The sequence below is a fragment of the Leptodactylus fuscus genome, chromosome 11 (genome assembly GCF_031893055.1).
Source record: "Leptodactylus fuscus isolate aLepFus1 chromosome 11, aLepFus1.hap2, whole genome shotgun sequence".
NCBI lineage: Eukaryota > Metazoa > Chordata > Amphibia > Anura > Leptodactylidae > Leptodactylus > Leptodactylus fuscus.
In genome coordinates, this window is record NC_134275.1 from 10322016 (window position 1) to 10334429 (window position 12414).

Genomic DNA, 12414 nt, shown 5'->3' on the forward strand with positions numbered 1-12414 from the left:
TGTCCCTGCTGCTGCCACTGACCGACCAAAACACCGCGACACCTGTCCAGGTAAGAGAGGCGCGGCGGTTATCACTAATATGGGGGCACTGTGGTTATCACTAATATGGGAGTGCTGTATCTTACGTTATTATGGGGGGCGCTGTATCTTACGTTATTATGGGGGGCGCTGTGTCTTACACTATTATGGGGGTGCTGTGTTTTACCCTATTATGGGGCGTGTGTCTTACACTATTATGGGGGCGCTGTGTCTTACACTATTATGGGGGCGCTGTGTCTTACACTATTATGGGGGCGCTGTGTCTTACACTATTATGGGGGTGCTGTGTTTTACCCTATTATGGGGCGTGTGTCTTACACTATTATGGGGGCGCTGTGTCTTACACTATTATGGGGGTGCTGTGTCTTACACTGTTATGGGGGTGCTGTGTCTTACACTATTATGGGGCGCTGTGTCTTACACTATTATGGGGGTGCTGTGTCTTACACTATTATGGGGGTGCTGTGTTTTACCCTATTATGGGGCGCTGTGTCTTACACTATTATGGGGGCGCTGTGTCTTACACTATTATGGGGGCGCTGTGTCTTACACTATTATGGGGGTGCTGTGTCTAACACTATTATGGGGGCGCTGTGTCTTACACTATTATGGGGGCGCTGTGTCTTACACTATTATTGGGCGCTGTGTCTTACACTATTATTGGGGTGCTGTCTCTTACACTATTATGGGGGCTCTGTGTCTTACACTATTATGGGGGCGCTGTGTCTTACACTATTATGGGGGCGCTGTGTCTTACACTATTATGGAGGCGCTGTCTCTTACACTATTATGGGGGCGCTGTATCTTACACTATTATGGGGCGCTGTGTCTTACACTATTATGGGGGTGCTGTGTCTTACACTATTATGGGGGCGCTGTGTCTTACACTATTATGGGGGTGCTGTGTCTTACACTATTATGGGGGCGCTGTGTCTTACACTATTATGGGGGCGCTGTGTCTTACACTATTATGGGGGCGCTGTGTCTTACACTATTATGGGGTGCTGTGTCTTACACTATTATGGGGGCGCTGTGTCTTACACTATTATGGGGTGCTGTGTCTTACACTATTATGGGGCGCTGTGTCTTACACTATTATGGGGGCGCTGTGTCTTACACTATTATGGGGTGCTGTGTCTTACACTATTATGGAGGCGCTGTGTCTTACACTATTATGGGGGTGCTGTGTCTTACACTATTATGGGGTGCTGTGTCTTACACTATTATGGGGGCGATGTGTCTTACACTATTATGGGGTGCTGTGTCTTACACTATTATGGGGCGCTGTGTCTTACACTATTATGGGGGCGCTGTGTCTTACACTATTATGGGGGCGCTGTGTCTTACACTATTATGGGGCGCTGTGTCTTACATTATTATGGGGCGCTGTGTCTTACACTATTATGGGGGCGCTGTGTCTTACACTATTATGGGGCGCTGTGTCTTACACTATTATGGAGGCGCTGTGTCTTACACTATTATGGGGGCGCTGTGTCTTACACTATTATGGGGGCGCTGTGTCTTATACTATTATGGGGGCGCTGTGTCTTACACTATTATGGGGTGCTGTGTCTTACACTATTATGGGGGCGCTGTGTCTTACACTATTATGGGGGTGCTGTTTCTTACACTATTATGGGGGGCTGTGTCTTACACTATTATGGGGGCGCTGTGTCTTACACTATTATGGGGGCGCTGTGTCTTACACTATTATGGGGGCGCTGTTTCTTACACTATTATGGGGGCGCTGTGTCTTACACTATTATGGGGGCGCTGTGTCTTACACTATTATGGGGGCGCTGTGTCTTACACTATTATGGGGGCGCTGTGTCTTACACTATTATGGGGGTGCTGTGTCTAACACTATTATGGGGGCGCTGTGTCTTACACTATTATGGGGGCGCTGTGTCTTACACTATTATGGGGGCGCTGTGTCTTACACTATTATGGGGGCGCTGTGTCTTACACTATTATGGGGCGCTGTGTCTTACACTGTTATTGGGGTGCTGTGTCTAACACTATTATGGGGGCGCTGTGTCTTACACTATTATGGGGGCGCTGTGTCTTACACTATTATGGGGGCGCTGTGTCTTACACTATTATGGGGGCGCTGTGTCTTACACTATTATTGGGGTGCTGTCTCTTACACTATTATGGGGGCCCTGTGTCTTAGACTATTATGGGGGCGCTGTGTCTTACACTATTATGGGGGTGCTGTGTCTAACACTATTATGGGGGCGCTGTGTCTTACACTATTATGGGGGCGCTGTGTCTTACACTATTATGGGGGCGCTGTGTCTTACACTATTATGGGGGCGCTGTGTCTTACACTATTATTGGGGTGCTGTCTCTTACACTATTATGGGGGCCCTGTGTCTTAGACTATTATGGGGGCGCTGTGTCTTACACTATTATGGGGTCCTGTGTCTTACACTGTTATGGGGGCGCTGTGTCTTACACTATTATGGGGGCGCTGTGTCTTACACTATTATGGGGGCGCTGTGTCTTACACTATTATGGGGGCGCTGTGTCTTACACTATTATTGGGGTGCTGTCTCTTACACTATTATGGGGGCGCTGTGTCTTACACTATTATGGGGGCGCTGTGTCTTACACTATTATGGGGGCGCTGTGTCTTACACTATTATGGGGGCGCTGTGTCTTACACTATTATGGGGGCGCTGTGTCTTACACTATTATGGGGGCGCTGTGTCTTACACTATTATTGGGGCGCTGTCTCTTACACTATTATGGGGGCGCTGTGTCTTACACTATTATGGGGGCGCTGTGTCTTACACTATTATGGGGGCGCTGTGTCTTACACTATTATGGGGGCGCTGTGTCTTACACTATTATGGGGCGCTGTGTCTTACACTATTATGGGGCGCTGTGTCTTACACTATTATGGGGTTCTGTGTCTTACACTATTATGGGGTTCTGTGTCTTACACTATTATGGGGCGCTGTGTCTTACACTATTATGGAGGCGCTGTGTCTTACACTATTATGGGGGCGCTGTGTCTTACACTATTATGGGGGCGCTGTGTCTTACACTATTATGGGGACGCTGTGTCTTACACTATTATGGGGGCGCTGTGTCTTACACTATTATGGGGTGCTGTGTCTTACACTATTATGGGGGTGCTGTGTCTTACACTTTTATGGGGGTGCTGTGTCTTACACTTTTATGGGGGCGCTGTGTCTTACACTATTATGGGGTGCTGTGTCTTACACTATTATGGGGGCGCTGTGTCTTACACTATTATGGGGTGCTGTGTCTTACACTATTATGGAGGCGCTGTGTCTTACACTATTATGGGGGCTCTGTGTCTTACACTATTATGGGGGCGCTGTGTCTTACACTATTATGGGGGCGCTGTGTCTTACACTATTATGGGGGTGCTGTGTCTTACACTTTTATGGGGGTGCTGTGTCTTACACTTTTATGGGGCGCTGTGTCTTACACTATTATGGGGTGCTGTGTCTTACACTATTATGGGGGCGCTGTGTCTTACACTATTATGGGGTGCTGTGTCTTACACTATTATGGGGGTGCTGTGTCTTACACTTTTATGGGGGTGCTGTGTCTTACACTTTTATGGGGGCGCTGTGTCTTACACTATTATGGGGTGCTGTGTCTTACACTATTATGGGGTGCTGTGTCTTACACTATTATGGGGTGCTGTGTCTTACACTATTATGGGGGTGCTGTGTCTTACACTTTTATGGGGGCGCTGTGTCTTACACTATTATGGGGTGCTGTGTCTTACACTATTATGGGGTGCTGTGTCTTACACTATTATGGGGGCGCTGTGTCTTACACTATTATGAGGTGCTGTGTCTTACACTATTATGGGGTGCTGTGTCTTACACTATTATGGGGGCGCTGTGTCTTACACTATTATGGGGTGCTGTGTCTTACACTATTATGGGGGGGCTTTGTCTTACACTATTATGGGGTTCTGTGTCTTACACTATTATGGGGGCGCTGTGTCTTACACTATTATGGGGTGCTGTATCTTACACTATTATGGGGGCGCTGTGTCTTACACTATTATGGGGGCGATGTGTCTTACACTATTATGGGGCGCTGTGTCTTACACTATTATGGGGCGCTGTGTCTTACACTATTATGGGGGCGCTGTGTCTTACACTATTATGGGGTGCTGTGTCTTACACTATTATGGAGGCGCTGTGTCTTACACTATTATGGGGGTGCTGTGTCTTACACTATTATGGAAGTGCTGTGTCTTACACTATTATGGAGGCGCTGTGTCTTACACTATTATGGGGGCGCTGTGTCTTACACTATTATGGGGGTGCTGTGTCTTACACTATTATGGGGTGCTGTGTCTTACACTATTATGGGGGCGATGTGTCTTACACTATTATGGGGTGCTGTGTCTTACACTATTATGGGGCGCTGTGTCTTACACTATTATGGGGGCGCTGTGTCTTACACTATTATGGGGGCGCTGTGTCTTACACTATTATGGGGCGCTGTGTCTTACATTATTATGGGGCGCTGTGTCTTACACTATTATGGGGGCGCTGTGTCTTACACTATTATGGGGGCGCTGTGTCTTACACTATTATGGGGCGCTGTGTCTTACACTATTATGGAGGCGCTGTGTCTTACACTATTATGGGGGTGCTGTGTCTTACACTATTATGGGGGCGCTGTGTCTTATACTATTATGGGGGCGCTGTGTCTTACACTATTATGGGGTGCTGTGTCTTACACTATTATGGGGGGGCTTTGTCTTACACTATTATGGGGTTCTGTGTCTTACACTATTATGGGGGCGCTGTGTCTTACACTATTATGGGGTGCTGTATCTTACACTATTATGGGGGCGCTGTGTCTTACACTATTATGGGGGCGATGTGTCTTACACTATTATGGGGCGCTGTGGGGGTGCTGTATCTTACACTATTATGGGGGCGCTGTGTCTTACACTATGTATTGGGGGCGATGTGTCTTACACTATTATGGGGCGCTGTGTCTTACACTATTATGGGGCGCTGTGTCTTACACTATTATGGGGGCGCTGTGTCTTACACTATTATGGGGTGCTGTGTCTTACACTATTATGGAGGCGCTGTGTCTTACACTATTATGGGGGTGCTGTGTCTTACACTATTATGGAAGTGCTGTGTCTTACACTATTATGGAGGCGCTGTGTCTTACACTATTATGGGGGCGCTGTGTCTTACACTATTATGGGGGTGCTGTGTCTTACACTATTATGGGGTGCTGTGTCTTACACTATTATGGGGGCGATGTGTCTTACACTATTATGGGGTGCTGTGTCTTACACTATTATGGGGCGCTGTGTCTTACACTATTATGGGGGCGCTGTGTCTTACACTATTATGGGGGCGCTGTGTCTTACACTATTATGGGGCGCTGTGTCTTACATTATTATGGGGCGCTGTGTCTTACACTATTATGGGGGCGCTGTGTCTTACACTATTATGGGGGCGCTGTGTCTTACACTATTATGGGGCGCTGTGTCTTACACTATTATGGAGGCGCTGTGTCTTACACTATTATGGGGGCGCTGTGTCTTACACTATTATGGGGGCGCTGTGTCTTATACTATTATGGGGGCGCTGTGTCTTACACTATTATTGGGGTGCTGTCTCTTATACTATTATGGGGGCCCTGTGTCTTAGACTATTATGGGGGCGCTGTGTCTTACACTATTATGGGGGTGCTGTGTCTAACACTATTATGGGGGCGCTGTGTCTTACACTATTATGGGGGCGCTGTGTCTTACACTATTATGGGGGCGCTGTGTCTTACACTATTATGGGGGCGCTGTGTCTTACACTATTATTGGGGTGCTGTCTCTTACACTATTATGGGGGCCCTGTGTCTTAGACTATTATGGGGGCGCTGTGTCTTACACTATTATGGGGTCCTGTGTCTTACACTGTTATGGGGGCGCTGTGTCTTACACTATTATGGGGGCGCTGTGTCTTACACTATTATGGGGGCGCTGTGTCTTACACTATTATTGGGGTGCTGTCTCTTACACTATTATGGGGGCGCTGTGTCTTACACTATTATGGGGGCGCTGTGTCTTACACTATTATGGGGGCGCTGTGTCTTACACTATTATGGGGGCGCTGTGTCTTACACTATTATGGGGGCGCTGTGTCTTACACTATTATTGGGGTGCTGTCTCTTACACTATTATGGGGGCGCTGTGTCTTACACTATTATGGGGGCGCTGTCTCTTACACTATTATGGGGGCGCTGTGTCTTACACTATTATGGGGGCGCTGTGTCTTACACTATTATGGGGGCGCTGTGTCTTACACTATTATGGGGGCGCTGTGTCTTATACTATTATGGGGGCACTGTGTCTTACACTATTATGGGGCGCTGTGTCTTACACTATTATGGGGCGCTGTGTCTTACACTATTATGGGGTTCTGTGTCTTACACTATTATGGGGTTCTGTGTCTTACACTATTATGGGGCGCTGTGTCTTACACTATTATGGAGGCGCTGTGTCTTACACTATTATGGGGGCGCTGTGTCTTACACTATTATGGGGGCGCTGTGTCTTACACTATTATGGGGGCGCTGTGTCTTACACTATTATGGGGGCGCTGTGTCTTACACTATTATGGGGTGCTGTGTCTTACACTATTATGGGGGTGCTGTGTCTTACACTTTTATGGGGGTGCTGTGTCTTACACTTTTATGGGGGCGCTGTGTCTTACACTATTATGGGGTGCTGTGTCTTACACTATTATGGGGGTGCTGTGTCTTACACTATTATGGGGTGCTGTGTCTTACACTATTATGGAGGCGCTGTGTCTTACACTATTATGGGGGCGCTGTGTCTTACACTATTATGGGGGCGCTGTGTCTTACACTATTATGGGGGCGCTGTGTCTTACACTATTATGGGGGCGCTGTGTCTTACACTATTATGGGGGTGCTGTGTCTTACACTTTTATGGGGGCGCTGTGTCTTACACTATTATGGGGTGCTGTGTCTTACACTATTATGGGGGCGCTGTGTCTTACACTATTATGGGGTGCTGTGTCTTACACTATTATGGGGGTGCTGTGTCTTACACTTTTATGGGGGTGCTGTGTCTTACACTTTTATGGGGGCGCTGTGTCTTACACTATTATGGGGTGCTGTGTCTTACACTATTATGGGGTGCTGTGTCTTACACTATTATGGGGTGCTGTGTCTTACACTATTATGGGGGTGCTGTGTCTTACACTTTTATGGGGGCGCTGTGTCTTACACTATTATGGGGTGCTGTGTCTTACACTATTATGGGGTGCTGTGTCTTACACTATTATGTGGGCGCTGTGTCTTACACTATTATGAGGTGCTGTGTCTTACACTATTATGGGGTGCTGTGTCTTACACTATTATGGGGGCGCTGTGTCTTACACTATTATGGGGTGCTGTGTCTTACACTATTATGGGGGGGCTTTGTCTTACACTATTATGGGGTTCTGTGTCTTACACTATTATGGGGGCGCTGTGTCTTACACTATTATGGGGTGCTGTATCTTACACTATTATGGGGGCGCTGTGTCTTACACTATTATGGGGTGCTGTGTCTTACACTATTATGGGGGCGCTGTGTCTTACACTATTATGGGGTGCTGTGTCTTACACTATTATGGGGTTCTGTGTCTTACACTATTATGGGGGCGCTGTGTCTTACACTATTATGGGGTGCTGTGTCTTACACTATTATGGGGGCGCTGTGTCTTACACTATTATGGGGGTGCTGTGTCTAACACTATTATGGGGCGCTGTGTCTTACACTATTATGGGGGCGCTGTGTCTTACACTATTATGGGGGGCTGTGTCTTACACTATTATGGGGGTGCTGTGTCTTACACTATTATGGGGGCGCTGTGTCTTACACTATTATGGGGGCGCTGTGCCTTACACTATTATGGGGGCGCTGTGTCTTACACTATTATGGGGGCGCTGTGTCTTACACTATTATGGGGGCGCTGTGTCTTACACTATTATGGGGGCGCTGTGTCTCACACTATTATGGGGTGCTGTGTCTAACACTATTATGGGGGTGCTGTGTCTTACACTATTATGGGGTGCTGTGTCTTACACTATTATGGGGTGCTGTGTCTTACACTATTATGGGGGCGCTGTGTCTTACACTATTATGGGGGTGCTGTCTCTTACTCTATTATGGGGGGTGCTGTGTCTTACACTATTATGGGGGTGCTGTGTCTTACACTATTATGGGGGGCGCTGTGTCTTACACTATTATGGGGGCGCTGTGTCTTACACTATTATGGGGGCGCTGTGTCTTACACTATTATGGGGGCGCTGTGTCTTACACTATTATGGGGGCGCTGTGTCTTACACTATTATGGGGGCGCTGTGTCTTACACTATTATGGGGGCGCTGTGTCTTACACTATTATGGGGGCGCTGTGTCTTACACTTTTATGGGGGGCTGTGTCTTACACTATTATGGGGGCGCTGTGACTTGCACTATTATGGGGCACTGTATGATCGGCCATTGTGACTCCCTGTTATAATTTTCCCCTATTGATGTAAGGAGACCCCCTAAATCCCTTGCACCCCACCACTAAGGGGGCGTTCACACTACCGTCGGTGTCCGACATGCAGTGTCCGCTCCTAGTGTCCGCTCAAAATCTGTCACGGACACTAGGAGCGGACAGGGTTCTTCTGTCCGCTTGAGAAGTCGGACATCTTCTCTTGCGGACAGGAAAGGACGGGCACGGAGTGCAAAAGAACGCACCCGATGCCCATTCAAGTGAATGACAGGTGTCACGGACACATCTAGTGTCCGCTCCTAGTGTCGGTGACAGATTTTGAGCGGACACTAGGAGCGGACACTGCATGTCGGACACCGACGGTAGTGTGAACGCTCCCTAACCTGGGTTTATAGTTTGTTACAATGTATCTGCAGTTTAGTATTGTGATTAATAAGTGCTTGCAGTGTCAGTAGATGGTGCATGTGTTTAATATTTCTCCATTGGGTAGCCTGAAAGATCCCCAACACAGTGACACCTACAGGCCACTTGTAGATATGACACATGATATCATTAGAGGGGACGTACACTTATCAATAAAAACTATTGTAACTATTGATATTATATCATGGAGAAGTACAGGATATATATATGGGGCAGTGCAGGATATATATGGGACAGTACTGGATATATGGGGCAGTACAGGATATATATGGGTCAGTACAGGATATAGATGGGGCAGTACAGGATATATATGGGCAGTGCAGGATATATATGGGACACTACAGGATATATATGGGACAGTACAGGATATATATGGGGCAGTATAGGATATATATATGGGACAGTACAGAATATATGGTACAGTACAGGATATATATGGGTCAGTAGAGGATATATATATGGGACAGTACAGAATATATGGGATAGTACAGGATATATATGGGGCGGTACAGGATATAAAAGGGACAATACAGGATATAACTGGGACAGTAGAGGATATATATGGGGCAGTAGAGGATATATATGGGACAGTAGAGGATATATATGGGGCAGTACAGGATATATATGGGGCAGTACAGGATATATATGGGGCAGTACAGGATATATATGGGGCAGTGCAGGATATAACAGGGCCAGTACATGATATATATGGAGAGTACAGGGTATAGCTGGGACAGTAAATTATATATATGGTACAGTGAGGGATATATATGGGACTGTTCTAGGTGCTGGTTTGGGCAGAGATGTTGCTGATGACCTGGCTTCTGATATAATAGAGAGATGAATATATATATATATATATATACAATGTATAGTCCTAGATAGCTCAGTCAGCAGGATCAGCACTACAAGTGTAAGGTGACCTCAGGCAGGCAGTGCAGCCCCCGCCGTATAAATAGTGCTTCATATATAGCTGAGACCTCCACCGAAACAGCCAGCTGAAAGATAGGAATAGCCCGGAACGTCTCAGGGAGGATTCATTACATGATGGGGGATGTAGTGCTGTGTGATTCTCTGCGACAGTATCCTACAGGAGAGGATTAGATACACAGCTCAGTACACCGTATCACACAGGATAGGATAAGATACACAGCTCAGTATACAGTATCACATGTGATAGGATAAGATACACAGCTCAGCAGTATCACACAGGATAGGATTAGATACACAGCTCAGCAGTATCACACAGGATAGGATTAGATACACAGCTCAGCAGTATCACACAGGATAGGATTAGATACACAGCTCTGGAGTCAGTATCACGCAGGAGAGGATTAGATACACAGCTCAGTATACAGTATCACACAGGAGAGGATTAGATACACAGCTCAGTATACAGTATCACACAGGATAGGATTAGATACACAGCTCAGGAGTCAGTATCACATAGGATAGGATTAGATACACAGCTCAGCAGTCAGTATCACACAGGAGAGGATTAGATACACAGCTCAGTATACAGTATCACACAGGAGAAGATTAGATACACAGCTCAGCAGTCAGTATCACACAGGAGAGGATTAGATACACAGCTCAGCAGTATCACACAGGATAGGATTAGATACACAGCTCAGTATACAGTATCACACAGGAGAGGATTAGATACACAGCTCAGGAGTCAGTATCACATAGGATAGGATTAGATACACAGCTCAGCAGTCAGTATCACACAGGAGAGGATTAGATACACAGCTCAGTATACAGTATCACACAGGAGAAGATTAGATACACAGCTCAGCAGTCAGTATCACACAGGAGAGGATTAGATACACAGCTCAGCAGTATCACACAGGATAGGATTAGATACACAGCTCAGCAGTATCACACAGGATAGGATTAGATACACAGCTCAGTATACAGAATCACACAGGATAGGATTAGATACACAGCTCAGCAGTCAGTATCACACAGGATAGGATTAGATACACAGCTCAGCAGTCAGTATCACACAGGATAGGATTAGATACAGCTCAGTATACAGTATCACACAGGATAGGATTAGATACACAGCTCAGCAGTCAATATCACACAGGATAGGATTAGATACACAGCTCAGCAATCAGTATCACACAGGATAGGATTAGATACACAGCTCAGCAGTCAGTATCACACAGGATAGGATTAGATACAGCTCAGTATACAGTATCACACAGGATAGGATTAGATACACAGCTCAGCAGTCAGTATCACACAGGATAGGATTAGATACACAGCTCAGCAATCAGTATCACACAGGATAGGATTAGATACACAGCTCAGCAATCAGTATCACACAGGATAGGATTAGATACACAGCTCAGCAGACAGTATTACACAGAATAGGATTAGATACACAGCTCAGCAGACTGTATCATACAGGATAGGATTAGATACAGCAGTGTGATATATATATATATATATATATATATATATATATATATATGGGTGGGGGTCTTCTTCCTGTGCTGGGTAGATAAGATGTGATGTGTGGTTTATCTGTACAGGATGAAGCTGCAGATACAGGACATGTAGGAGGTCACAGCAGCAGTGATGACTGGCAGGCGGTGCAGGGAGATTCTGCCTCCTCTAACAACTCCTCAAGCGCTATACGACACTGTTAGGTAGGCAGTGTATGGCAGTATTATATAAGCACTATATAACATTATTATATATGATACATGGTGCTTATTTTCATATAGTACTTATATAATACTCTGCCTACATCAGTGGTTCTCAACCCGTGGGTCACAAGCCCTTTTGGGGGTTGAACGACCCTTTCACAGAGGTCATGTAAGACCATCGGAAAACACATATTTTGGGAACTTCACAGCTGTATCAGCATCAGTATATCCTACAGTAGCTGTGCTGTCCTGTCCTGTGCTTTCCTGTCCTGTTCTGTGCTGTCCTGTCTTGTGCTGTGCTGTCCTGTCCTGTCCTGTGCTTTCCTGTCCTGTCCTGTGCTGTGCTGTCCTTTCCTGTCCTGTGCTGTCCTGTGCTGTCCTGTCCTGTGCTTTCCTGTCCTGTCCTGTGCTGCGCTGTCCTGTGCTGTCCTGTCCTGTCCTGAGCTGTCCTGTCCTGTTCTGTGCCGTCCTGTCCTGTGCTGTGCTGTCCTGTCCTGTCCTGTGCTTTCCTGTCCTGTCTTGTGCTGTGCTGTTCTGTCCTGTCCTGTGCTTTCCTGTCCTGTCCTGTGCTGTGCTGTCCTTTCCTGTCCTGTGCTTTCCTGTGCTGCCCTGTCCTGTGCTGTCCTTTCCTGTCCTGTGCTGTCCTGTGCTGTCCTTTCCTGTCCTGTGCTGTCCTGTCCTGTGCTGTTCTTTCCTGTCCTGTGCTGTCCTGTGCTGTCCTTTCCTGTCCTGTGCTGTCCTGTGCTGTGCTGTCCT